This window comes from Cornus florida, unplaced genomic scaffold (assembly GCF_030987335.1).
Source record: "Cornus florida cultivar Cherokee Brave unplaced genomic scaffold, ASM3098733v1 CherokeeBrave_3.0.0_Hap2_Chr06, whole genome shotgun sequence".
NCBI classification, from domain to species: Eukaryota; Viridiplantae; Streptophyta; class Magnoliopsida; order Cornales; family Cornaceae; genus Cornus; species Cornus florida.
This window is the reverse complement of record NW_026775576.1, coordinates 46,791,722-46,818,829: the sequence shown is the minus strand read 5'-3', so window position 1 is coordinate 46,818,829 and position 27,108 is coordinate 46,791,722. Positions and strand designations below refer to the sequence as shown.

Here is a 27,108-nt window from a genome sequence, read left to right as displayed (position 1 = left end):
TAGTGTGGGTCAAGGCATGGTGCTTAATGGATTACTCTTGTGGTTTATTTGATGGTTCATACTTATTTCTTGATGGATTATACCACATCCTTAGTTTAATTAGTTTAATTTTCATGTCATTAGCATAGTTGTAGTTTAATTGTCTTAATTACCTAGATAGGTGGACATTCCATTCTTGTTGTTTGATGATCCATGCTTATGAGTACAAGTAGTATATTTCTCTAGATTGTTAAGTGTGCATTGATTGTGGGCTTATGGAAGGATTAATGGCTTAATTTGATATATTGTGCTATCCACTTGATTGTTTGGACAATGTATGCTTACTTGGCCATCCAAGTTTATCAATCCAATCAATTGCACACACCTTGTTTACAACATATAATCTTCCTAATTTATCAAATGTTGAATGTCTAGAAAATCAATGCTTAGTGATGAACTCTATGTCCCAAGAACCCTCTCTCATTCTCTACATCTCACTTATTTTACTTGCTTTATATTGCATTACTTTAGTTTACATTGTAGTATAATTAAACCCCTTTTGATTATTCGACCTACTAATCTAACATTAATTCCGGAATACCTTCTCTTTCCCTTGGGACGATCCCTACTCACTCTTGTTACTTTAGTAGTTAGTAGTGATAGTGGTATTTTACAAATTTAAGTTTGGCCACAATCTTTATCGCACTTTGAGTGTTGGTTGTCAATCGCGCAGTCACCTGGTAAGGTGTATGATGGACCGAATGACTGTGAACAGAATCTGAAGATTGACCCTCTTGGTACTTACGTGAATCCTCTTCCTGATGATCTTGAAGAGGTCTTTGTCGAATGCAAAAAGGTAGTTGAGGCTGCAGATGGCTCTCTGACCCTTCGTTCTCCTTCTACTGGGAAAGGACGGACCTGCTCCTGTTGCTCCAACCCTTCCTACCCCCTGATGGATCTGATGAAGTAGAGATCATAGAGGATGCAACCTAGCTTTATGGCCCCTTTACTTTATTTTTTCCCTTACTTCCCTTTTTTTTTTTTTTTTTTTTTTTAAATGTAATTGAAGAGAGGGATGCCTATTTGTACTTGAAATGAATTAATAAAAGAGTTTTTTTGTTGAATCCAGAGATCTTCAATTCTTGTTTGAATTTCTTGCTAAGTGTTTTTGTTTGAAAATTTTTCTAAGTGTTTGGCGTCATATTTGTGTTTACAATTAAATTTCAATTTTGTTTGAAAAATTTTCTAAGTGTTTGGCGATTGGCCACTCTGCCACTTCACTTTTATTGAATTTTTTTTAAGTGTTTGGCATTCTCCCTTCATAGAGTCTCTACGATTTGCATCAGGTCATCGTGCCTAACCTGTTGGTTCTCTTCTTGCTGGCGGGAGCCTTCATCTCCAATCATAGCTCTCGATCGGAGCTATGTCATTCGTTGCTGAAATTAATGAATCATTCTATCTTTCCCATAGACGGCGCCAGATGAAGATGCAAGAAAAATCACTCTCTATATATAGGAAATATTTTATCACACTCCAAACAATTTGTCTCTCTTTCTTTTTCTAGCTTCTATTTATAGAAGCCTATATTTGCCCTAATTTCTTATGTTTTGCCCCTAGGTTAAAGATTGATGGTCTTCTTCCTTGGTGGAGTGATTCACTTACACCAAACATGCCCAAATAGAGGCCCACTTTCACTATTTTTGACTAAACACCAATTGGGCTTGAACTATGGATCCTTCAGATGGTGAGCTGCCTAGTCGGTCGGGTCTATTGGACTGCACCTAGCCCAGCCTACGCTTGTTCACATTTCCCAACCCTTCAGATATTTAGACAATCTCAGAAAAAAGATAGTGTAATTATCCTTTGGAATATATTTTTTTTTATGCCTTTTATACAATGAATTTTTTTTTTTTCGAATTATACAATGAAGTTAATTCAAAAAAAAGAAAGAAAGGGCATGCTTACTTTTTTTCTTATTATTATTATTTTTTAGGTGATCTTGAACTTGGGTTAAATGTTGATTCGGAAATTTTATCGACCACACTGTCTTAATGATACTGAATCCTCTATTTTCGTTTAATTAATAACGCATTAATATGACCTTACAATTCCGAAAAAATAAAAAATAAAAAAATAATATGATCTTCCAAGAAAAAAAGAAGAAGGTAATTACTACGTGTTACTTTGCACGGCGTCGTTCTTGTGCAAAATGCATTTCTCTCTCTTGGATTTCCTTCTCTCTTCCCCATTCAAAACCTCTTCATTGCACTCATTTTAAATCTAAGAAACCCAAATCGATTCAATTCTCTTTACCCATATTTTTCTTGGTTTTTGATTGTTGTGAATAGAAAGAGATCGTGCGTGAGGGAGTCCCAAGGTTTTCAATTGGAGTCCGCAGTTTGAGTTCGTCGGCATTAGTCGGGTTTGCCGCCTCCACCGCCACATCGCCACCATAGCCGGCGGTGGCACTCCTAAGGGTCTTCTTTCACTTCTAGGTACGTTTCATTTGCGAAATCGTTTTACTGCTAGAACATAATTGATTTATTTATTTATTTATTTTTAAATTTTAAAATTGCTTGCATGTTGAACTGATATACATCACAAAGTTTCACAAGGTAAAAATTGTAAAATTGCTTAAATGGTTTTGGATTGATCTGAATGAAGACATTTTATTTGAAATTGAAGATTGTTGGAAGCAATAACATAAAATAATGAAACGGCTATCATCCTCCTTGTACTCTCTAAGCCATTTTCTACCCTGTAACATGTAATAGAATTGTGCTAATTAATTAGTATTATCACCTAAGGCGTTTTGACTTTCATGGAGTTGAGACCAAATTGCAATAGAGTGTGTGGACCAAACGGTGGTGGATAAATTAAGAGGGTCAGTTGTAAAGTATGTTTTGTGACGGAACATGTAGAGAGGATCAAGTACATTGTGTGGAGCAAACGGATTGTCGATAACAAGTTGCAGTAGATTGTGTAAAGTTGGAGCATTAGGTGCATCAAGTAACAACATCCATTCCAGCCACCTGCTACACATAGAGAGCACAATCTTAATATAGACATGCATCAAACCAGGAAATTCCCAGCTAGAACTATCAGGTCCAAGCATCCAAATACTATCCTCCAATGCTCTTCTTTAGATCAGATAAGCCAATCCCCATAGTGCCACAAACCTAAAAAATAATTGATTTTGAAGCATTTTAAGAAATTCCACTATGTAACCTTCCATTTTTTCTTTGGACTGCCCCTATCATGAACCAACTTGATCAACAGTTTCAAATTGCCTCCATTGCCAATTTAGAAAATCAAACATTCCTATCCAAACTTGCTGAACATAAGAACATTTGACAAACAGATGGTCTATTGAGTCACCATCGTGCATGCAGTTAAAACATACAGGTACTACAATCATTCATCTCCTTTTAAGGTTCGATAAGGAAGGAAATTTATTTTGAATCATTAAACAAGTTGTACTACTAGCAGCAGGTCTGCATCTATTCCTGATCAAGAGATACCAATCTTTTTTTGAGTAAGGAAAACTGCGGCAATTTCAAAAGGCTTTAAAGGAACAGTTACTTTTTTTTTTCAAAGAGATCAAGCCTGGGCCATGGTGAATCTCAGTAGAAGAAATCTGATCCCTTGTGAGTTTTTTTTTTTTTTGGGTACTCACACACACGTGCCTCCACCGAGGTTCGAACCCCTGAACTTTGGGAAGTAGGAGCCTAGTACCGCTAGACCACTAGCCTGTTGGTGATCCCTTATGAGTTCTGCAGCTGAATCTAGGAATTAGGCCTCACCCACCTGCCGTCTTGAAGAATACTACACAGATCAGCATCTTTAGGGATATCAAATTGCCTCTCAATATTATGCCCAAATATTTGAATTAGAGACGAGCCTTTCCACCAAGGGTCAAGAAACAGATTTAATGATTTATCATCACCAATTTTGAATTCTAAGTTTGCAATTAAAATCTGTATAACCTCAATTAAACTTTTCCAGTTTCTAGAATGATGATTTTTTGGAACACAATACCAAACAGATGGTTTATGTAGATTCATAGCTTTGATCCAAGCTATCCACAGTCTTTGTTTTGTATAAAATCCCAAAGCAATGCACACTTTGCAGCCTTGTTTATATTTGCAACCTTCCTTATCCCAATTCCCCCTTCAGCTTTTGGTCTGGTAACATCATCCATTTCTTCAAATGAAGTTGTCTGACATTTAAACAGCTTCTCAATTTGCCCTATAGCAGCCATTGGCAATTTGAAAGCATGAAGCTACTGTTTTCAATAATTCCACTCTACCAGCCAAGGAAACATTTAAAGAACTCCAGCTATTCAGTTTTGCAATCCCCATTCGTAATCCCTTCGTCTGTCATCAGTAAACCCAAGTATATGATGGGGAGAGTACCCATTCTCATGTTTATCATTATAATAATTCTTCACTTCCTTCTCACTGAGTTGGAGAAATAAACTCGACTCTTTTCCACATTCACAGCAAGCCAAGATAATTTTTTGAATATGTCAAGACAATTTGAAATACTTCTATTAGATCCCATATGAGCTTTTGCTACTATAAGCAGTTCATCAACATCGAAGCAATGAAGGAAACCAATGCGAGCTTTTTTAACTGGAGCGCAAGATTGAAATATACTTTACCTCAGTTTGCATTTGAAGCTGATAATAGCTCATTAGGTCTTAAGAACTTGAAATTTACACATTTACAATACATGGTTAAGCATTCGATTGGTCAAGTCTAGCCTTCGTTCAATTTCTTAAATCTTGCTTTTAGATTATAAGAACTTGGACGCCAAAAATTATAGTGTTGCAGTTAAGCGTTGAATTTGCGAAGTCGGGCATTCAAATATGTGGGTGTTGATCAGCATGCCCTAAAAAAATTGGGATATATATATATATATATATATTTTTTTTTGGATAAGTAAAAATATATTAGAAAAACGTTCAAAAGGGGAATGTGTCCCTAATACACAAAAATGAAAGAGCAAAAGCCAAACCTACGGACCAACAGAGTCCAATAGAACAAAAAAATCATCAATCGAGGAGCAAGCGCTGCCTCTAACATAACAGAAAAGAGAGCGAAGAATAAGAGACTTAAGGTTTGCAAAAGACGATTCCTTCCCTTCAAAGTTTCTGTTATTTCGCTCTTTCCAAATACTCCACCAAACACAATGTGGGGAGACCCTCCAAAAATCACGAGCATGACCAGAAACAGGGCAGCTTCTGCAAGCGTTAATTAATTGGAAAGAGTGCTTAGGCATTACCCACTGAACGCCAAAAATACTGAATATGAGATTCCAACAATCAGATGCAACAGGACAATGCATAAGAAGATGGTTCACGGACTCACCATCAGCTTTACAGAGATAGCACCAGTTAACAACGGTATTACCTCTCTTACGCAGATTATCCAATGTTAGAATTTTCCCCAGGTAGCAGTTTAAACAAAGAAGGCAACTCTAATAGGAGCTTTAGAGTGCCAAGTACACTTCCATGGGAAATTATGTCCAATAAAATTAGACAAACACAAGAACATGGATCGAACTTCGTATCTACCATGAAAAAAGGGGGTCCACAAAAGATCATCACAACCTCTGCCAACATCCTTCTGTCTATACAACAGGTCCAAAAAGACGCAAACTTCTGCTATCTCCCAATCCTGAAAAGAACGCCTAAAACGTACATCCCACGTAACTCCATTGTTATCAAGATGATAACAATCAATTACATAAGCATGCTTATTCTCGGCAATGCTAAAGAGACGAGGAAAGGAAAGAGACAACAACTGATCACCACACCATAAGTCTTCCCAAAATCTTACATTCATACCATTACAAACCTTGAACTGAATATGGGTGGAAAACACAACCCAACCTTTTCGAATGAACTTCCAAACGTCAACGCCCCCCAATAATAGAAACAGGACGAGAGGACCAACCTCCACTCTCCTCCCCAAAATGACACGAGATAACTCTTCTCCATTGTCGATGATGCTCTTTACCGAACCTCCATAACCACTTCCCCAATAAGGCTCTATTAAAAGGGACCAACTTTCGGATACCTAACCCGCCAAACTTCAATGGTTTGCAAACCTGCTCCCAATTAACAAGATGATACTTAAACTCCTCTCCTTTTCCACCCTAAAGAAAATCTCTCTGAATTTTTTCAATTCGTTCAGCAACAGAGCACGGAACAGAGATAAGAAATATGTGGGAAGGGACGAGAGGGTGATCTTAATAAGAGTGACCTTCCCCCCTTTCGAAAGATACTGTTTTTTCTATCCCGTTAATCTTTTTTCATACTTGTTAATCACTGGATCCCAAGTCCCCACTCTACTGAGATTCCTAAAGGTAATCCCAGATAAGGGAGTGGAAAAGCATCCACTCCACACCCAAGAATAGCAGCTAAAGAGGAAATATTAGAAACCTCCCCCACTGGGACAAGCACACTCTTTCCAACATTAATCTTAAGACCAGACACTGCTTGGAAGCATGTAAGATTGCACCTCAAATACCTGAGTTGGGAAACATCAGCGTCACAGAAAACCAAGGTATCATCTGCAAACAACAAATGGGATATCTCAATCTGGTTAGCAACATCTTTGCCAATAGTGAATCCCCTTATGTACCCCAAATCCTCTGCCTTTTTCATTAATCTACTCATTCCCTCCGTGACAATAAGGAAAAGAAAAGACGACAAAGGATCTCCTTGTCTCAAACCACGCGAGCTCGGAAAAAAACCAACAGGAGAGCCGTTCACAAGCACAGAGAACATTACTGACGAGATACAAGATTCAATCCATTTTATCCATCGATCCCCAAACCCCATTCTTCGAAGCAAGTAAAGAAAAAATTTCCTATTCACGTGATCATAAGCTTACTCGATGTCAAGTTTGCATAATACACCAGGAACTTCACTCTTAAACCCGGAGTCGACACATTCTTCTGCGATAAGAACGGAGTCTAAAATCTGTCTACCAACAACAAAAGCATTTTGTGACTCTGAGATAATTCCATCCAAAACATTTCGCATTCTAAGAATAAGGACCTTGGCAATAAGCTTATACATACACTCCACTAGACTGATTGGCCGGAAGTCCTTAATTTCAGAGGCGTTGCCCTTCTTAGGAATAAGAGCAATGAAAGATGCATTTAATGATTTCTCAAATGTGCCATGAGAATGAAATTCCTGAAAAGTGCCCATTACCTCATTACGCACCACCTCCCAGCTCTCCTTCAGAAACCGCATAGTGAATCCGTCTGGCCTGGAGCTTTATCACCATTACAACTGGATAACGCCTTGAGAACTTCCTCTTCAGAGAATGGAACCTCAAGCATATCACTATCCAGCAAAGAAATAGCATCGAAATGCCAACCATCAAGTTTTGGTCTCCATTCCAAAGTCTCGGTATAAAGCTGCTGATAAATAGAAACAATACCCCCACGCACCTCATCTTCTTTCCGTAACTCTAAACCATTCACACGAATACGCCCAATGTTATTGTATCTTCTATGAGCGTTAGCAAGCTTGTGAAAGAATTTAGTATTGCGGTCACCTTCTTTAAGCTATAAAGCCCGAGATTTCTGACGCCACGAAATCTCCTCCATAGTAGCTATCTCAGCAAAAGTCGCTTGACAAGACACTCTTCTAGAGTGTAGAGATTCCGTGACTTGCCCTATCTCATCAAGACGATCAATCTCAGCAATATCAGCCAGGACTCTATTTTTCTGCCATTCAAGATTCCCAAACACATCTTTGTTCCACTTCTTAAGCTCAGATTTGAGAATCTGAAACTTCTTAGCAAGCACATAGCTAGTAGAGCCAGTAAACGTTGCTTCCTCCCACCAGGACTGGACCTTCCCTTGGAAGTCCTCAGCTCTCAACCACATATTTTCGAAACGAATTGGAGTCCGTCTAGATCTCATACCTCCACAATCAAGAACTAAGGGCACATGATCAGACGTGACTCTAACCAAAGTTGCCTGAGTGACATCCGAGAACTTCTCCTCCCAATCTCTAGAAATCAGGAATCTGTTGAGCCTCGATAAAGTAACTGAGTCTCTGCCGCTAGACCAAGTGAAAGTTGCCCCTTCCAATGGCAAATCAATTAGAAGGTGACCATCAATAAAGTTGGAGAACTGGGTAATCTCCGAAGACCACCTCCCCCTTGTGGATCTCTCAAATGGAGGCCGAACAGAATTGAAATCCCCACCTAAGCACCAAGGCAATGACCACAATTCCTTAATGTAGCTAAGTTCCGACCAAAAAACAGGTCTATCACAATCAATAATGGGTCCATAAACTCCAGAAAAGACCCAACTGAAATTATCATCTTCCATCTGAAACACGCATGACAAAGAAAAAAGCCCTTTCCAGATATTCGTTCTGGACATCCATCTACGATCCCACATAATAAGAATGCCACCTGATGTACCAGAGGTGTTCAAGGCTTCCCAATCCACGAACCTACTTCCCCAAAGGCTTCTAACCACATCATCAGAAATAGAAGCCAACTTGGTTTTTTGCAAACAAATAACATGGGCATTACACTTCTTCAAAACAACTTTAACCACCTTTCTTTTGTCCGGATCATTTAATCCACGGACGTTCCATGTAATAATTCGTATCTTCATTGAGAACCAAAAATAATCCGTTCCCCTCCTCCCTGCTTCCCACTTCTGGTCCTTCCCCTTTCTTTATTCACCCTATCCTTCCCTTCGTAATTGACATTGGAAATAAGGTTCTTAACCTTCTGATCACCTTTCCGATGTGCATGTTTCCTATTTTTAACAACTTTTGTGCTTTTAGAGGTCTCTGTATTATTGTTTCCTGCCACAATATCATGAAGAATGGTTTGTGTTCGATCATCATCTCCTTCCAAAGAGACACCCAAAGCTTCGCTGACCTCGCCAATATTATCCAACACCCAGTCCATACCCAAATCGTTAACCGTCTCTAAGCAATCACGGTGCACAGTTGCTAAGGGTTCCATGATGTCCACATTAGATTGATCAATATCCCAGGCAAGAGGACAGATCTGTTGAGACTGATCTACAAAGTCCTCCCCTTTGCTTTCAATACTATTCTGATACAAGTTTAATTGTAGATTCAACTTTGTTCCAGGGTCATCCGTAAAATTTGTCATCAAATCATGGGTATAGTTCGTCCCAGTCACGGAGGGTAGACCATTTAAGCCTTTTAGAGCAACACAGAGCTTAAGTTCATTAAGTAAAGTCATGGCTAAATCATCTGTCAGCTTAAAATGAAGGTCTCGTCCAACACAAACTGTCACCCTGTTGGAACAACCAATACTTTCGGACTTGGTCATTGAAGACGGTGATTCTGCATCCCGTGGAATAATGGCTTCAGAAAGACCTCTCCTTTGATCCAAACGATCCTCCACTCCACCTTCACCATTTCCCATCACCTCACACGAAGAAGGGGTAGAAGATAAGTTCTTAGGATGAGAGACAGAGGTCGAACCTGGAGAAGGAGAAGGAGAGCGTGCTACTCATTTCTGTTTTTCAGTATGAGTCCATTGAGTACCACGTCGAACAGCTGAGGCAACCGATCGTCTCCACTTTTCTTTCTCAGTCCGACGCTGAAATGAAGAAGAGGAGAGATTTTGATAATGGGCTTGAGTGTGAACCTGAGCTTTTCTTGGATCTGGTTCGTTAAGAACTGAAACAGAAAATGAGTTGGGTCCTCTAAGAACTCGTCTTTTAGTGTGGGCTGGCTTAGGCCCAAAATCAGGCTTGAACCTTAGCACTTTAGTTTGCCCATAACCCTTCCGGCCCAAATCAACTTTAGGCCAATCTGTGTGGCCCAACCCAGCCTCCTTACCAACCCTTGTAGATAAGGATAGGGTCGAATTTGGAATTGAGTCTCTACGAGCGCCACGTGTAAATTTATCCTTGTCAACTATGATGTGCGTGACCGGCGCGTGTCGTTTACTTGGTCTTCCTCGCACCCATTCTTCCTCCAGCATATGATGAGACCCGTCGCCGCCTTCAATACTCTCTGTCAAGGGAACCAACGCCGGCGCAATTTCTTCCCAGATCGCCACCTTATAACAGAAAGTCTCATCATTAATAAACACAAATTGCGGACAGGTCGATCATATTCTCACTGTAATTCGAACACTTTCAGCGTCCCTTGTTTCATTAGCAGCAACTCCCACAAATCCGCCACATAACTCTCCTACTTTAACAAATAAAGCATTACACCATAGGTCAAGGGGAAGTCCAAACATTTGAATCTGTTTGAGACCTTTTTCTCTAAGGAAGCTGCAACAACCAACCCTAAAAGACCATACATCGATCCGCAGGGTTGTAGATCCCCATTGACGCCGGCCTTCCTTCAACACACGATGGGCTTTGGCCTGAGAAGGAAACCTGAAAAGGAGTAGCGAATCAGATAATGGAGTGACACCCACTCCACATGACGTATTCCATGCTCTCGCCGCCCATTCCTCCACACAATCACATCCCCCAACTTCCTTGTCAAAACGCCCGACCAAGCCAGATGAGAGAACTGATTTCCTCCCTGCGACGGACTCCCCGTCGATGTACAAAGACGGTCCTCGATGTGGAATTGCCGACTTCATATCCCCAGTTAGTGAAATTCTTGGAATCCTTGCAGTCTCTAAATAAGATTTCATCGCGAACGAAAACAAAAAAAGAAAGAAAAGGACAAAGTCACTATCGCCTTGAAATCGCCCCTAGTGGGGTGAAATCGCCCATAGTGACGTCATCAATATCTCTTGGTCCAATATGAAAATGAAAAATTGACAAGTCTAAATAAGATTTCAATATATATATATATATTTGACAAGTCTCGAAAAATTGGGATGATTGTTTAAAGTAAACCATATACTTTTTGTAGTAATTGTCTTTTGATTAGACTAAAAGAAATGGTTGTTATAGAAAAAAGTAAAAGAAAGCGCAAATGATCTAAATCCTAATTATTAAAAGAAATACATACCATAAACACAAGCCAGTAACCCTACAACTAGAGACAAAATGAATACAACTAATAGTGCTGCAAATACATAGGTTTTTTCAATAAAATGGAAAATTAAATATATTACATAGAAATTAAACAGTAGAGAGATAGAATTCCTAACCCTAATGGCCTAATCCGAGTGGGACATAGAAAAGTAAGAGAACGGAGAAATGCTTTACTAAGAACTTACATTGCTGGAAATAGGACATGGTAATATTCTGAAACGTTCTGTCTTTCCTTTTATTTTTCCTTCTACCCACTTTTTTTTTTTTTCCCATCCTCCCTTTCCATTTCTTGTCTTTCCTTTGGATGAGAAAACCTTGAATTTTTTATTGGATGAGAAAGACTTATTATTATTATTATTTTTTTTTTTCATTTTGGGCTTTGAGATCAAAGGCCAACACAAACCCGCTAATTTTGAATTTGGGTTTGAGTCATGTTGACGGGTTGTGCCAATCTAAAAGCATTGATCAAATAGAGAGGGGGAGGCATAGAGATACAATGGTTCCAGCTGTGAAAGAGAAAAGAAGGGGAGGCTTAGAGAGAGAAAATGGGTTTAGCCGTGCAAGAAAAAAACAAATGCAAAGAGAGAGAAAATGAGTTTGGCCATTCGGTAATGGCATTGATGAATCTGGCACTCAAAACGACGTCTTTTGAAGATATTTCCTTGAGTGTCAGAAGTGGTGTCTTATAAATTGTACTTCTGTGTAACATAAGAAGTGCCAACATCTTAAGGTAATTCTTACCCTAGAAATCAGTACTCATTGGCATGCTTGAATTAGAAGATTCAATTGTTTGAAAACATAGTAGATCATTCATGTATTGTCATCTTTCGTAATTTTTTGTACATTATTGTTTTTATATAAACCCTAGCTAGTTTTATTGCATAAATCTCACTACATCAACGCTGGAATGGTCACATTGCCATTTTGGATCTTTGACATGTTTCCTCTGTTTGTTTTGAATTAGAATGGTTCTTCCAAGTAATTTGTTGAAATATTAATGTTAGGAATCCATTTACATTGACTGGTGTTTTATAAGTGATGCTGTTTTCTTAATCTTTAATTCATGTGGTTGATGAATATTCCCGAAACGCTCACTTAAACAGTCTATCTAATGGGTTCAGCTGGAAAGAAATTAATTTCTCAGAAAAATCTCAATCCAAACAGACATGGGTCGTGCAAAAAAATATATCTTGTGAAACATTTCATGTTCAATTAAAACATAGCTTCAGGATTTGATGAATTTTACTGTAACTAATACCGCTTTGAGGATTATTGCTGTTTATATTAGAAAGAACTTGAATGCCTACTGTTTCATTTCTTGGTAGTTTGGAGACAGTTTCTCTTTCATTTTATTGTAGATTGGAGGCCAATTCCAACTTTTTACGTTATCAGTCTGCGATGATATAACTTTATCACTTTACTGTAGAAATCAAACTCTTAACCTTTTTCAATTAAAACTAAAAGAGACTTGAGTTAAGTAGTAGTTTGGAAAGGCTTTGTTTGGTTGAGTTGAGTTTAAAATTTGTTATGAGGAATTTTTCAGGAAAGCTTTCATTTTGAATTATGTGGTAACCTGTTAGACCTTGAAACGAGATAGAAAAAGGGGTAGCTCAGTGCATGAGGCTCCTGCCACTGTGGGCTCTAGGGTGGATTAGATGTATACGGCCTTACCTCCGCATGTGGAGAGGTTGTTTGCTTTTTCAAACCCGCGACCTCCAGCTCAAATTGGAGCAACCTTACCGTTGCGCCAAGGCCCGCCCTCAAACCTTGAAACAAGATACTTTGGAAAAGTTAATCTATTTCTATATGTTATTTTATTGTTTTTTGCAGAGTATGTTTTGTGCTTAATAAAGTTTAAATTACCCGTGGGCACTTGTTTTGTTTTATTACTTTCCCAGATTCTTGTAATAACAATTCGAATATCAAGTATATAATATTTCTCCCTTGACTCATTAGTGCAGATATGGTCATTCTGTTACCAAGATCAAGGAACTGATGCTACAAGCATGCCGTCCTTTTCTCAGTTTGTTGCCTCCAATGGCAATATGTTCTGGGGATGGTTCTTTCTCATATTTGGCTCTATATTCTTTCTAGGTTTCTTCTACACAGCAATTATGTCAAAGTTTCTTCCACCATCAGAGAATGTTTTCTTATCTGCCATTCAAAATGATAGGTAAAATTCTGTTGCACTGGGTTCCATCTCTAGACAAATTATTGAAAAATTTGACATTGCTGATTCCTATATTAAGCAATGTAATATTCTTCTAATTTTCTAAACTATTGTTTACCCAAGGGAATGATGTGTTTCGCTCAATGTTCGGCAAATTAGCTAGTTTTGAATTATTATTGTAGCACTGTATTGTCACACTTCTTAATATTGAAATCATATACTTGCTTCTGTTTATTGTATATTGGGGTGCATTGCATTCAATTAATGGAGTATCTTTAGGGTTGTTTATGGTGCTCAAAGTTACACAAAATTCGTGATACAAGTATACATATGATTAAAAAAATTGTGATTTAAGTTCACCAAGTAAATATTAGATAGACGTCTGATTCTTTTTTGCTATGTCTTAGTGACGGAGATCAGGACATGGCTCGAACACATGAATTGCACACAACTCGCACCTATGTTTGGAAAATGGGCAAGGACAGATAGATTTTATAGTTTTCCTTTATATTTTAGGAATTATAATAAATAAGAGTTAGCTTTACAATATTTCTTGGGTTAATTTCACTGACACCCCCTTAGGTTTGGTCAAATATCACCCTCAAACATCTTTTGAAAATAATTATCATTTAGGTCCATTTTCACTTTTCTGTTTCCGTTAAAAATATGTAAAAAGACAATTTTGCCCCTAAATTCCCTTTGACTTGGTCAAAAGTGCTCCCTAACTTAAAAAAATTAAATGAAAAGGCTACAATACCCCTAAATACACTACAAATTTACAATTATATATATATCACATATATATATATATATATATATATATATATATATATATATATATATACCGAGCAGGAACCTAAACGAGCGACTTGCAGTAGGTACGGCGGTGAACAAGTCGCTGCCACCACCATTCTCATGCCGACCAATCCCTGCCCAAAAGCAGCAACCAAACTTGGTTGCTTTTCTGAAACAACCTTCAACAACGGTCGTCGCTGTCCATGGCGTGACCCTTGGTTGCTTTTACGACCCCCACTTTCACTATGAACACGGCGGATGCCCCTTTGGCCGTAGAGATCGACCTTAGGTGTGGGTCGATTGCGACCTAGTAGCTGTTATGATCTCGACGATTACAACAAAATTTTCATTGAACTCTTCAAAGCATCTATTAATCAGCTAGCGCTTTTGATTTGATATAATCTGAACAAATACAGCTTTGTTGAATTGCTTTATGGATTTTGTTTGTAATCTCATTTGAATTTGTGCTTTTCTCAGATTCTCTACCGAAACATATCTCAACCTATCATTCATATACTACTCAATTTGGCATAGAAATTGAACTTTACCTCAAATCTCCCGCCAATGAAATTTCAGCAAAATCAAATCTATATATGCAATCTTTAACCAATTCATAAACGCTTCGAATAATATTTCTACTTCAGCTCAAAACCAAACAAATTTTGTCTGCGATGATTCTCATCTATGAACTTCAGTTAAACTGCAAAAGCAATCATTACACCCCCTCCCCCCCCTTCTCTCGCTCTCTCTAAAAACCATACAAACTCTTCGCCAATCCTCTACTTCTCTCTCTCTCACTTTCTCTCTATAGATAAGATAGAGATTAAGCAGCAGCAACAACAACAACAAAAGAAGGTAAAAGATGAGAGGAGGCAAAAACATAGTAGTCGCAAAGCATGTCTGTTAGCTTTAAAAACAAACACCTTTAGAAAACAATTAAAAATAAAGAAAATTAGACTTTCTCTCTCCTAATCTACGTGATCTATCGTGACCCATTTTAACCACGGTTTTGTTTCCTAATCGTGGTTAATAAGCTGTTATTGTTACCCTATTGGGCACCGACGGTGGTGGACGATGATGACACCGACGGTAGTGGACGCTGATGACACTGACGATTGTGCTATGTGATATTTATCTTCAATAGCGGTGATGGTGGTGGTGGTTGTAGTGGTGGAGAGAGAGGAACGGTGGTGGTGGAGAGAGAGAGGAGTATATATGTCTTGTGTAATATATATATATATATATATATACATGTATATATATATGTCAGGTATATTTATATAATTTGTAAATTTATAAAATTTTAGGGATATTTTAGTCTTTTAATACAATTGTTTAGGCAAAATAGTTGTTTTGACAAAGTCAAAGGGTATTTACGTCATTTTATATCGTGTCAAAACTGTTCAACTAACGTTTGGGGTGTGAGTAAATAACGGAACAAAAGTTTGTAATGTGAGTGATAGTTATTTTCGAAAGATGTTTGAGGGTGATATTTGGACAAACCTGAGGGGGTGTCAGTGAAATTAACCCTATTTCTTTTAATTAGTATTAGGACTAAGTTTGCCTATGAATAAGGTCTGGAGCTTGGTTGGACTGAACAGAGCTATTTTTGCAGCAACCATTGTGGACCTTAAAGTTTTTTGTATTGCCTATATATACATAGGCATATGTATTGTATTGATCACCTTTTATGAATATTGAAATTGAGTATTGATTGCAGATTTTTGCTCCCTCAGATTCTTCTTCCTTCCTCTCTTATTCCCTTTCCCTTCTATCTCTTTTTATCACTCTCCTTCTCTCTTCTGGTTCTAAATCACGCACACTACCTTCTTCTACATCAGTTGGTATCAGAGCTCACTACCCTTCCTGCATCAATTGGTATTAGAGCAAAAGGATCCATAGCACTCTCTGTCACTTTCAACTACACCCCGTAAGCCACAAACATCATCAGTCTCTTTCACCTAAACCTAATATCAAAGCCTCAAACAATTCCAACAGAACAGCCCCAACCCCTGTTGTGGAACCCCAACCAGCTCACCATCTTCATCCACAACCATTAACCATAACATCTTCACTGCAACCAACCAAACCCATTTAAACCCCCAAATAACCGAAGAACAAACAACTCGTACCATCAATTTCACCCACTGCTACACCTTTACAAAAACCCATCAACATTACAAACCCTAGTCATACAATAATTCAGGCTAACCACAGCCCCATTGCAAAACCCGATCATCGATGAGTCCCACAGTCCCTATAACCCTAAGCAGACCTTCACTGACTGCAAAAAAAAAAAAAAAAAAAAAAAAATAAATAAATAAAAGGAAGAAGAAGAAGTCGATCAGTGAAGAACAACTCACTGGGACTTCAGACGAAGTTTCTTCTTACCGTCGGCCTCTTCTCGCCGACTTCTTTGTCATCGATATTTCATCATCGAAGTGCTGCTGTTGTCACCTGTTTCTTCACGCAATCTCTTGCCTTCACTCTCCAGATCACTAGTGTTTATTTGCAAGAGGCAAAATTGTCAGTGGGATATTAATGTCCCAAATCTTACCCGTATCCACTTTACCCATACCCACTTTAAGATTCAGGCCGTTTTTTTTTTTACTTTTGCCCAGCAGCCGCTTTTTATTTAAGTCCAGTAATTTATTTTTATTTTTTTTTCTTAGTTGGTACTCACACACATATGCCTTCACTGAGGCTTAAACCCCTGACCTTTCTTTGGAAAGTAAGGGCCCAACACCGCTAGGCCAGGCCACTGGCCCCTTTTTTTTTTGGTAAGCAAGAAATGCATAGAAAGCGCTCAAAAGGGGAGTGCGTCCCAAAAAAACCAAAAAACCACTAAGCCTTCAAGGAGGCCAAAATTCGACAATCTCCTCACTAGATTTAAAATCTCTCCATGAAATCCAACAAAAAATAGTGGAAAGAATAGAGAACTTAAGAAAAGAAATAGTCCTCTCCTTTCCCTCGAAATATCTCCTATTCCACTCGAGCCAAATACACCACCATACATAAAGAGGCGTAGCCCTCCAAGCATTACGAATATGAGCCCCCACAGAACAACCTTTCTAAGCCTCCATCAACCCTCTAGCGGATCCAGGCATGACCCAGTGAATCCCAAACAAACCAAGCATCAAAACCCAACAGTCCCTAACCATGGTGCAATGTAAAAGAAGGTGATCCACTGTCTCCTCATCACGAAGGCACATGTAACAACGATTGACCACCACCTGATTCCTCTTTCTCAAATTATCCTGGGTTAAAATCTTCCCGAAGACAGTGGTCCAAGCAAAGAATTGAGAGGAGCCTTTGAGCGCCAAACTGACTTCCAAGGAAAAAAATCTCCAGGCTCATCTGAAAGACACTTGAAGAAGGACCGAACATTGAAACGGCCCTGAGAGCCAGAAGCCCAAATCCAACTATCAGAATCCGCGACCATAACTCCTTGCCGATAAAGTAACTCCAAAAAACGAGTGACATCCTCAATCTCCCAGTCCTGAAAAAGCCGCCTGAATCAAACATCCCAAACCAGTCTCCCGCTATCAAGATGATAACAGTTGACCACCATGACCTGCCTATTTGTAGCAATCCTAAAGAGTTGAGGGAAAGCGAGAGCAAGAGAAATATCCCCACATAAACATCCTCCCAAAAACTGATCCTCCTACCATTCCTCAGACGAAACCGAATATGTTTGGAAAATTCATCATAACCCTTCCTAATGAACTTCCAAACCCCCACACCCCTTGGACCACGCACCTCAAGAGAACACCTCCCTCCTTTGCTCTCCCCATACCTACACGCAACAACCCTCCTCCACAGCCAATGCCTTTCCACCGCAAACCTCCACAACCATTTCCCAAGGAGAGCTTTATTGAAAGGCACTAATCTCCCAAACCCCAAACCTCCACTCCGAATCGGCCTGCACATTTGCTCCCAACGAACCAAATGAAACTTGAACTCCTCCCCTCTACCCCCCCACAGAAAATTCTGCTGTAATCTCTCTATCCTTTCAACCACAGAAGAAGGGATTTGGAAAAGAGAGATAAAATAAGTGGGAAGGCAAGAAAGGGTGCTCTTAATCAGAGTAACCCGACCACCCTTAGAAAGGTACTGTTTCTTCTAACCCGTCAGCCTCCTCTCAAACCTGTTCACGATAGGATCCCACACCTCCACACATCTCGAAGGAGCTCCCAAAGGCATCCCTAAGTAAGAGATGGGAAAAGTGCCAGTATAGCAGCCAAGGATACTAGCAAGCATATCAATATCAAGGACCTCTCCAACTGGCGCCAAGACGCTCTTACCAACATTCACCTTTAGGCCGGAGATAACTTGGAACCAGATCAAAATGCATCTCAAATAGCGAAGCTTGGACAAATTAGTAACACGAATCACTAAAGTATCATCTGCAACTAAGAAGCACGGATATGGATATGAGACACGGATACGACACGACACGGACATGGTGACACGGCAAATCCAAAAAAATTAGGATACGGACACGGCGGGGACACGAGGAATAGTATATATATATATGATGTAGTACTTTAAAAATTACTGAGTGTTACTATTTTTCATCAACCTTACAATGAAAAAAAAAACACAAATCATAACTCATAACTAATAAACTATAAAAGAACAATGTTGCTGAGTTATAAAACCAAATAAAAAACAAGACATTAGAATAATAACTAGTATCATTTAATCATCATTGCAACTTTACTCCAAATACAAAAGCATAGATAGAAAGGATTATTAACATTCATGACTGTTTAACATTCAGGACTTTACTGTTAGCACTTAACATTCACAAAAACCTAAAGGCTAGTCCAAAAAAAGATACAAAAATAAGTCAGTGTACTATCATCTATTCCCATCCATTATTTGACCTAGTACTTTTACCATTTACAATACCAAAAGGGTAGTACAAAACAAAAAACAGAACATATCAGCATTCAAAAAAAAAAAAAAATTCCAGACACGCGGAGTGTCCGTGCCGTGTCCGAGCCGTGTCCAAAAACTCAAAAAAAAGAAAAAATTCCAGACACATTTTTTGGTGTGTCCGACACGTGTTGGGGCGTGTCTGACGCGTGTCAGACACGGATTATTCGTCCATTTTGGAGTGTCCGTGCTTCCTAAATCCTCAAACATCAAGTGGGATATCTCCAACTGACTAGCAACATCCCTGCCCACCCGAAAACCTCTCAGAAAACCAAACTCAATAGCCCTCCTCAACAAGCTACTAAGGGCCTCCATCACAAAGAGGAACAAAAAAAGGGAAAGCGGATCCCCCTGTCTCAAGCCCCTTGAGCTAGTAAAAAAACCTGTTGGAGCTCCATTCACAAGAATAGAGAACCAAGCACTGGAGATACAAAAATGAATCCATTTCCTCTAACGAACTCCAAACCCCATCTTCTCCATTAGGTAGAGAAGGAAGCTCCAACTTACATGGTCATATGCCTTCTCAATGTCAAGCTTACACAAAACACCCGGAATTCCACTACGCAATCTGGAGTCCACACACTCGCTAGCAACAAGAACTGAATCCAGAATTTGACGGCCTCCCACAAAGGCATTCTAAGAGTCAGAGATAATGTCATCCAATACTTTCCTCAATCTAAAAGCAAGGACGTTGGCAATCAACTTGTAGATGCATCCCACCAAACTAATAGGGCGAAAATCCCTAACATCCATCGCCCCCCCTTCTTCGGAATGAGAGCAATGAAAGTGGCATTTAAGCTCTTCTCAAATGAGCCCTGAGCATGGAAAGCATAAAAGGTGCTCATCACCTCCCCTCTAACCACCTCCCAGCACTTCAAAAGGAATCTTAAGGTAAACCCATCTGGACCTGGGGCTTTATCCCCATTACAACTCTTTTAAGCCACCAGAACTTCCTCCTCAGAAAAAGGCTCCTCCAGACTAGAGCACTCCTCACCAGAAATAAAGTCAAACTGAAGCCCTTCAAGTAAGGGTCTCCACCCAGTCGACTCAGTGAACAACTTAGCATAGAACTCAGCAATACCCTTGCAAACCTCATCCTTCTTGTATAATCACACCCTTGCCACCCGAATCCTCCCAATATGATTTTCCCTCCTATGGGTATTGGCCAATTTATGGAAAAACTTCGTGTTCTTGTCACCCTCCTTTAGCCATAAAGTTCTGGACTTCTGTTTCCACGAAATCTCCTCCATGATAGCAATCTCAGCATATTTCGCCTTACACTGCACCCTCCTAGCCTTCAAGGAATCCACCAGGACCCCTTGACCCTCCATCTGATTAATATCAGCAATCTCAGAAAAGACCCGATTTTTCCTCCAAATAAGATTCCCGAAGACCTCTTTGTTCCAAATCTTGAGACTTTCCTTAAGAAAACGAAGCGTATGACTTGGGGTGCCGACCACCCCAAACCCATCCCACCATAAACGGACCCTCTCAAGAAAGCCCTCAGCTCAAAGTCACATATTCTCGAATCTGAAAGGAGAACGACGTCTGCGCAACCCACCACAATCCAACATCAATGGACTATGGTCAAAGATAGGACGTGCCAAAGTAGCCTGAACAACATCGGAAAACTTTTCCTATTCTCCCGAAACAAGGAATCTATCAAGCCGAGAGAGAGTAGGAGGAGAGTGACCACTAGACCGAGTAAAGCATCCACCTCCAAAGGCAAATCCACCAGCTTAGAACCATCAATCAACGACGAGAAGGATTTCATGTCAGACGTCCACCTTCTTCCCACCGATCTCTTAAAAGGAGAACACAACATTAAAATCCCCTCCAATACACCACGGCAACAACCATCTCCTCCTGATATCCCCATCTCCTCCCACAGCAAAGGACGCACACTGTCCTTCGTAGGCCCATAAACTCCAGAAAAGACCCAATGAAAACCATCCTCCACTAAAGAGAGAACGCACGAAATAGAGAATCTCCCAATCTGAGAATCCTCCAAAGACACCCATCTGTTATCCCACATAATAAGAATTCCACCCACAGAACCACAAGCATCCAAGGCACACCCTCCACAAATCTTCCACCCCATAGGCTTCTCACAATCATATCCGTCATCGATGCGATCTTGGTTTCTTACAGACACACCACATGACCTCCCCTTTTACTAATCACCGCCTTTACCACTTTTCTCCTCACCGGGTCATTGAGACCCTGAACATTCCATGATAAGATTTGTAGCATCATAGGGAAACAGTAGTAAATGCATTCCCTCTCCTCTTCCCACTGTGCCTCTTCCTGGGCCCTAATCCTCCTTTCATACGTAATAAAATCATTGGAACTCCGTACCTCCCTCCCTCCCAACCTATCCTGAACCCCACCCCTGCTTCTCCCTATCCATTATCTGAGAATTGAACATCATGGAACAAACTCAACGCCTCCTCCATCCTACCCTCGAAAGACACACCCAAAGGAACAACCATCTCCACATTCGGCTTAAAACCATCCTACTGAACCAACCTTTTATCCCCATCAAGTGAAGAACATGAGACACCCTTTTAATCCTCAAGAACATAATTAGAAGGAGAATAACAAGGCTGCGGAGTCCCGATCTCCTCTTCAGACACACAATCCCTTGAATTGCCCTGAAAGCTTTTCAAGGCTATGTGAACTCGCAGCTCCTTTAACAAAACAGCGGCAGAAACCTCATCCAGATTGATCCGCACATCTCGCCCAACACATACAGTAACTCCCTCGCAGGTCTTCTTAGGAAACCGAGAGGAACCCATCCTAGTAACCTGTCTTCCACATCGACTCTTATCCACTGCCATCTCCGTATCCATCTCAAAAATCGAATCCAACCTTTTAGAAACAGAGGACATCACTCCTTTTTCTAACCCCGAGCAGCGCCTCGACACCCCACAAGAAGGGGTAAAGGAAGAAGAAGAATGATTAAGAAGAGGGAGACCAGGCAAAGGGTTGGGCATACCCGGATCAGAAATGGAATCCTTATGCTTCACCCACTTTTGCTTCTCCTTACGTGTCCACCTTTTGCGAATAACTAGAAGAACAATCTTCTTCTTAGATCTTAAACGGTGACCTTGCATAGGGAGCTTAGCACGCCGTCCAGCTTTGAAGCACTCACCGAGCAGACCCGAAGGCTGTGTCTTAAAGCCATCTGTTAAAGAAGACAGAGGCCCAAACCTATTGCCCACATCCAGTCCAGACCCACCAGAACTAGACCCCAGCCCAACCTTCAAATCGCAGCCCAAACTAGAGGAATCACCAATTGAGCACCCAGCATCAAAAACTTGGGCCTTCGCCGCTCTAACCAGTCCACAAGAACTTATGTCAAGACTGTTAACCAACAAAGACCTAGCAACCGACCCATGAGAAGATGGAAAACAATCACAAGGAACAAAGGCCCCAATCTCCGGCCCAACAATGGGCCCATTCTTATAAGAGGCCTGCTTAGCCTTTCGGGCTCGAGAATTCGAAAAAGAATTTGAATAAAACGTGGATACAGCTATATCCCTTTGTGAACGGGCAAACCTTGCTTGCCAACCACGTGTCCTTTCCCTATGCCTTTCCCACCCACGCGGTGAAGGCATGTGCAGACCACCTCGCTTTCTTCTCCATTCCCCTTTCTGCAAATCTGGCTGACAGCCATGACCACTGTATCCTCCACCCCTTTGAAAAACCCAGAGACCTGCTTTCCGGCTATGATCCGTCAAAGAAGATAAACCTTCTCTCCTCCTCTGAGTGAAGATCCTTCTGAAACACTCCGAATTATGGATCCAGAGCTTATCACGCCACACCTTCCATTTTTGAAAATTGGCCAACCCCATCTGTCCTATAGACTCCCATCTCAGCCATTCCACCTCCTTTAACATGTGCGAGCCGTCTCCTCCTTCCAGACTATTCGTCGTTGGAACAAGCTTGGGTGCTTCTCCTCCGATATAGCCACTTTGTAGCAGAAACTGTCATCGTGAATGAAGATAAAAGGAGGGCAAACACGACCGTCAGAAACAGTGATGCGAACCCTTTCTGCATCCAAGGATTCATCAGCGTCCACCCAAATAAAACCACCACAGAGATCTCCAACCGCCACAAACAAGGCATGACTCCAGAGGTGAATAGGGAGGCCATACAGCGTCACCTTCTTCAGCCCCTTTTCTTTCAAAACCTTAGAATAACCCACCTTGAAACTCTGTGTGTCAACGCGAAGAGTGGCCCTACCCCAGTCACGGCGACCCTCCTTGAGCACATGTGCTGCCTCTGTCGAAGAGGGAAGACGAAAGAGGAACAAAGAATCCGGCAAAGGCGAAACCACCACCTCCGAGGAGACCTTCCAAGCTCGAGATGCCCAAGCAGCAATCTGTGCCCTATCACCCACATCCTTATCAACTGTAACGGGTGGGTGCTTCGGGATACCAACCGTGACGGGTGGGTGCTTTGGGATATCGGATCGTGGACTGGGTCTGACTCTGATACCAACCGTAATGGGTGGGTGCTTCGGGATCAGACTTAAATGCTTAAACTATTAGGTGGGGTTAATAGCCAACCCATTTATACTCATTACATTTCCCATCTGGATCCACTGTGGGACAAGTCCCACTTGTAACACCAGGCACAACACTTGCACCTGTTGTGTGCCCAGGACCGCCTTTGACAACATTTGCACTTTCATAATGGAATATGAATATGTTTTAATAGTAATTTAATTTTTCAATTGTGCATCTCGCTTCACTCAGGCTCGCGCCTAGGCTCCAAAGGACCAATAGTGCCTTGGTAGAAGTGATCTCTTAAAATGCAACTTGAACATAATATGTGATGGAAAAGGGAATTCTTATTTCATGTCCTGAATAGTGATTGCGGTGGATGATGTACATAACTTTATTTCGAGGGAACTATAACCACATAAAAATTTAAATGAATGAAAAACGTAAATGATGAAGCATAAGTAATTGATACTAGGGTGAATGGCCATTAATTCATTTAAAAGGTACTATAATGGTGCGGAAGAGTTGAGGTTGAGTCTTTCCTATCTTTAGAGTTGAAAGTCTTCCTTGTCTTAGAGTCTAGATGAATGTGATTTTTATGGAATATCATAAAATGCATGAGATTAATTTATGTTTAGCCACATCCTTAAAATGTTAAATGCTAGTAATAACACTATAATGAAACTAAAAAGTGTAGTTTGTCAGAAGAAAATTGAGAATCAATGTCAGATCACACATGGAAGATAAATGTTGTTTAAAGCAGTGGCCATTCTTTTGTTCTTGTAAAAAATTGTCATAAATGAGACTTAATCCATTTCATTTTGGCAACAATACTTGATATTTGAAAGAAATAAATTTGAGTAACAAAATGAGAAAGTTAAGACTAAATTTTTAAATAATTTATCTTAAGCAACTTTGACTTGAGATTTCAAAATGTGAAAGTTTGGAATGAAATTTTAAAAGAAGTATGGGAGAAAGGATGTAACATAAATGGAGAATTTTATTTATTTAATTAGTTTGAAAATGATTCTTGTTTTGATTTAATTTACTTTTTATTATGTTTAAAAATAGGTGCTTACAGAGACTGATTTTTTAAAAATTTTTAATTACAAAAATATATGCTTTTACGAACTTCTGAAGTATTGTCTCAAAAATGCACTGCAGACATTAGGTGCGTTTATGCCTGAACAATATTTTTTATTTCATGTTTAATATATCAATATACATTTACTTTTCTATGATGTTAATCCTATAGTGTAAAATCATTTTGGAACTACTTTAAGTTTGAACATTTTATCACATAATATAGTTGGAAGTCATATAGAATAACTTTTATATATAAGAAGCACTTTGCAGGTCTTATATATTCAGCTGCTCTTATTCTTTAGTTTTATCCTGTAACTTGTATATTTTTCACATAAATGCAATTATAGTATGTGCTACATTTGTCTATGGATGCGGTATGCCAAGTTTGGGTCGAGTTAGGTTGCGGAAGATCGTATCTCAATATTTTTCAACCAAATTGCAATCCATTCCTACCTTAGGTTGGATTGGCATTTGCCTTTTCCATTTACAGCTGGAGCTTTGTAGTAGAACTTCAGTTCAATTTTGTGCAAGGGAGTGGGTTCAAAATGCCAATGTTTCAGCTTTACATGCACTGTGTGTGTGATTGTTTGTCGTTGTTGTATGTATTGGATTTTTAATGGTTTCCGGTAATTACATTATAATGTTTTGTTATACATATTTCCCTGATTAGTTTTGTTTTTTATGACAGGTATTATTGCCTTTTGGTGCCCTTGACTCTTCCAATTCTTGTGGTTGTTGTATATTTTCACTGGCTGAGTATGAAATTGTTTAAGCATGCATGATCTCGTACTCATATTGTTAAAGCATATATGCTGCTAGCAAAGGAGTCAAAGTATGGACATCGTTGATCTATATTATACATTTTGTTTTCGATCTTTAATATAATAAACATCGTAGCTTTCGACTCTTTTCTTTCTCCCTTCTCTCGCTATATATATATAAATTTGTATGTATTTATATTCTCTCTATACCCATATCCAATTGTCTGAGACCGTTGAATGATTTTATCTTAACTTCTTCCTATTCATTTTCCTTATTCAGTTGATATCTTTTCATTACTAGGTGTATAATAGTCAAATAACGTTTAAAGTATGTTTAATGAAATGTAGTAGTAAATAATTCAAGAACAAAAAATCTTGCAAGTACTTTCAGAAAATATTTAGAAAAACAACTCTTTTGGTAGAAAAATATGTTAATTTTTTAAACTAAATAATAGTTTATTAATTTTTTTTCCTAGTTGGTACTCGCACACCCCCCCTCCAAGGAATTGTTTGCACTTAGCAGGAATCAATCCTAAGACCTAATATTTCATGAGGCACTATGGCCCAAGTATTTTCCAACTAGGCCAACCCCTTGGGGTTAAGTAATAGTTTATTAAGAAAAGAAAAAATAATTTTAGATATACTCCGTGTTGTACAGTATTGTATGAGTTGTCACGTTGCACAGTATTGTATGAGTTGTCGCACGTGTACAATTTGTATTGTATGAGTTGTCACCTACCCCTCATTACCATACATAGAATTACCATGTATAGGGTTTACTTATTCTCCACTCACTCCCGTAGCTTCTCCTATATAAACACATTGTATTATTGTATTACTTACTCAATAACATATACATTTTCATATATTCTCTCTCTCTTTCTCTTAACATGGAATTAGAGCAGAAATCAATCCCTCTTAATTTATTTTTTTAAGTCTTATTTAGACTCTCCGATCTTGATTCCATCTCGGCTTTCTCTCAACAATCTCTTCTCGGCGATCTCTCCTCGGTGATCTCAGTTCTCATCTCGGCAATCTCTCTTGGATCCCTCCTCGATAATTTCTCTCGGGTTCATCTCGGTTAGATATTGGTTTTCTTATCTCAGCTCCCGCTCACTACTATACCTTATTTGTTCGGCCGCTCTTGTGATGGATACTAAGGAATCCCATCTTCTTGGGTCAATCACCATCACTAAACTGAAAGGCTCGAACTACCTTCAATGGTTTTGAGCCGTAGAGGTGTTCTTACAGGCTCGAGGAAAACTGTCCTATCTTAAATCAACCAAACCCACCAGTGATGAAAAGATCATTGAGGCTTGGGAGAAAGAAGATGCTCAGAATGACTTAGTTATGGAATAACTTGGAGCTTGAGATCTTCAACATGTTATTCCTAGAATCTACCAAAGATATCTCAGGGACATGTATTCTTCAAAGATGAATATTTCTCGTATTTATCAGTTGTATCAGGATATTTTTAATCTCCAGCATGGAGATTGTTTTGTTAAAGATTATTACTCAGGACTGAAGGGCATGTGGGAAGAATTGAATTTCTACGAACCATTGACTACAGACATAGAACAACAAAAACTGCTTTCGGGTGGCAAAATTTTTATCTGGACTTAAACCTGAACTCGCTTCGAGCAATTCGCAGCTTTTGTCTGCTAAGGAAATACTCACAACAAGTGAGACTTTTGCTCGAGTTCGAAGAACATCTATTCATGCCTCTGTGATTGAGAAGGACAACCACTTTGCTCTTGTTGTTTCTACTGAGCGACATGATACTTTCCAACCCAGGATGTGGTACTTGTGGTGACAGAGGGGGTCGCGGCAGCAA

At 39.6% G+C, this 27,108-nt stretch overlaps 1 long non-coding RNA gene across 2 annotated transcripts; it reads left to right on the top strand.

Annotated features, from left to right (window-relative positions):
• The first annotated feature begins 1,737 nt into the window (after positions 1 to 1,737).
• On the top strand, positions 1,738 to 25,324 carry LOC132311430 (uncharacterized). 2 transcript variants are annotated; one of them, XR_009482995.1, is made up of 3 exons: positions 2,022 to 2,474; positions 12,972 to 13,183; positions 25,202 to 25,324. It is a non-coding gene; the product is annotated as an uncharacterized LOC132311430 (long non-coding RNA). The 2 variants fall into 2 exon arrangements; XR_009482994.1 differs by lacking the exon at positions 25,202 to 25,324 and having other exon boundaries at positions 1,738 to 2,474; positions 12,972 to 13,419.
• Positions 25,325 to 27,108: the final 1,784 nt, after the last annotated feature.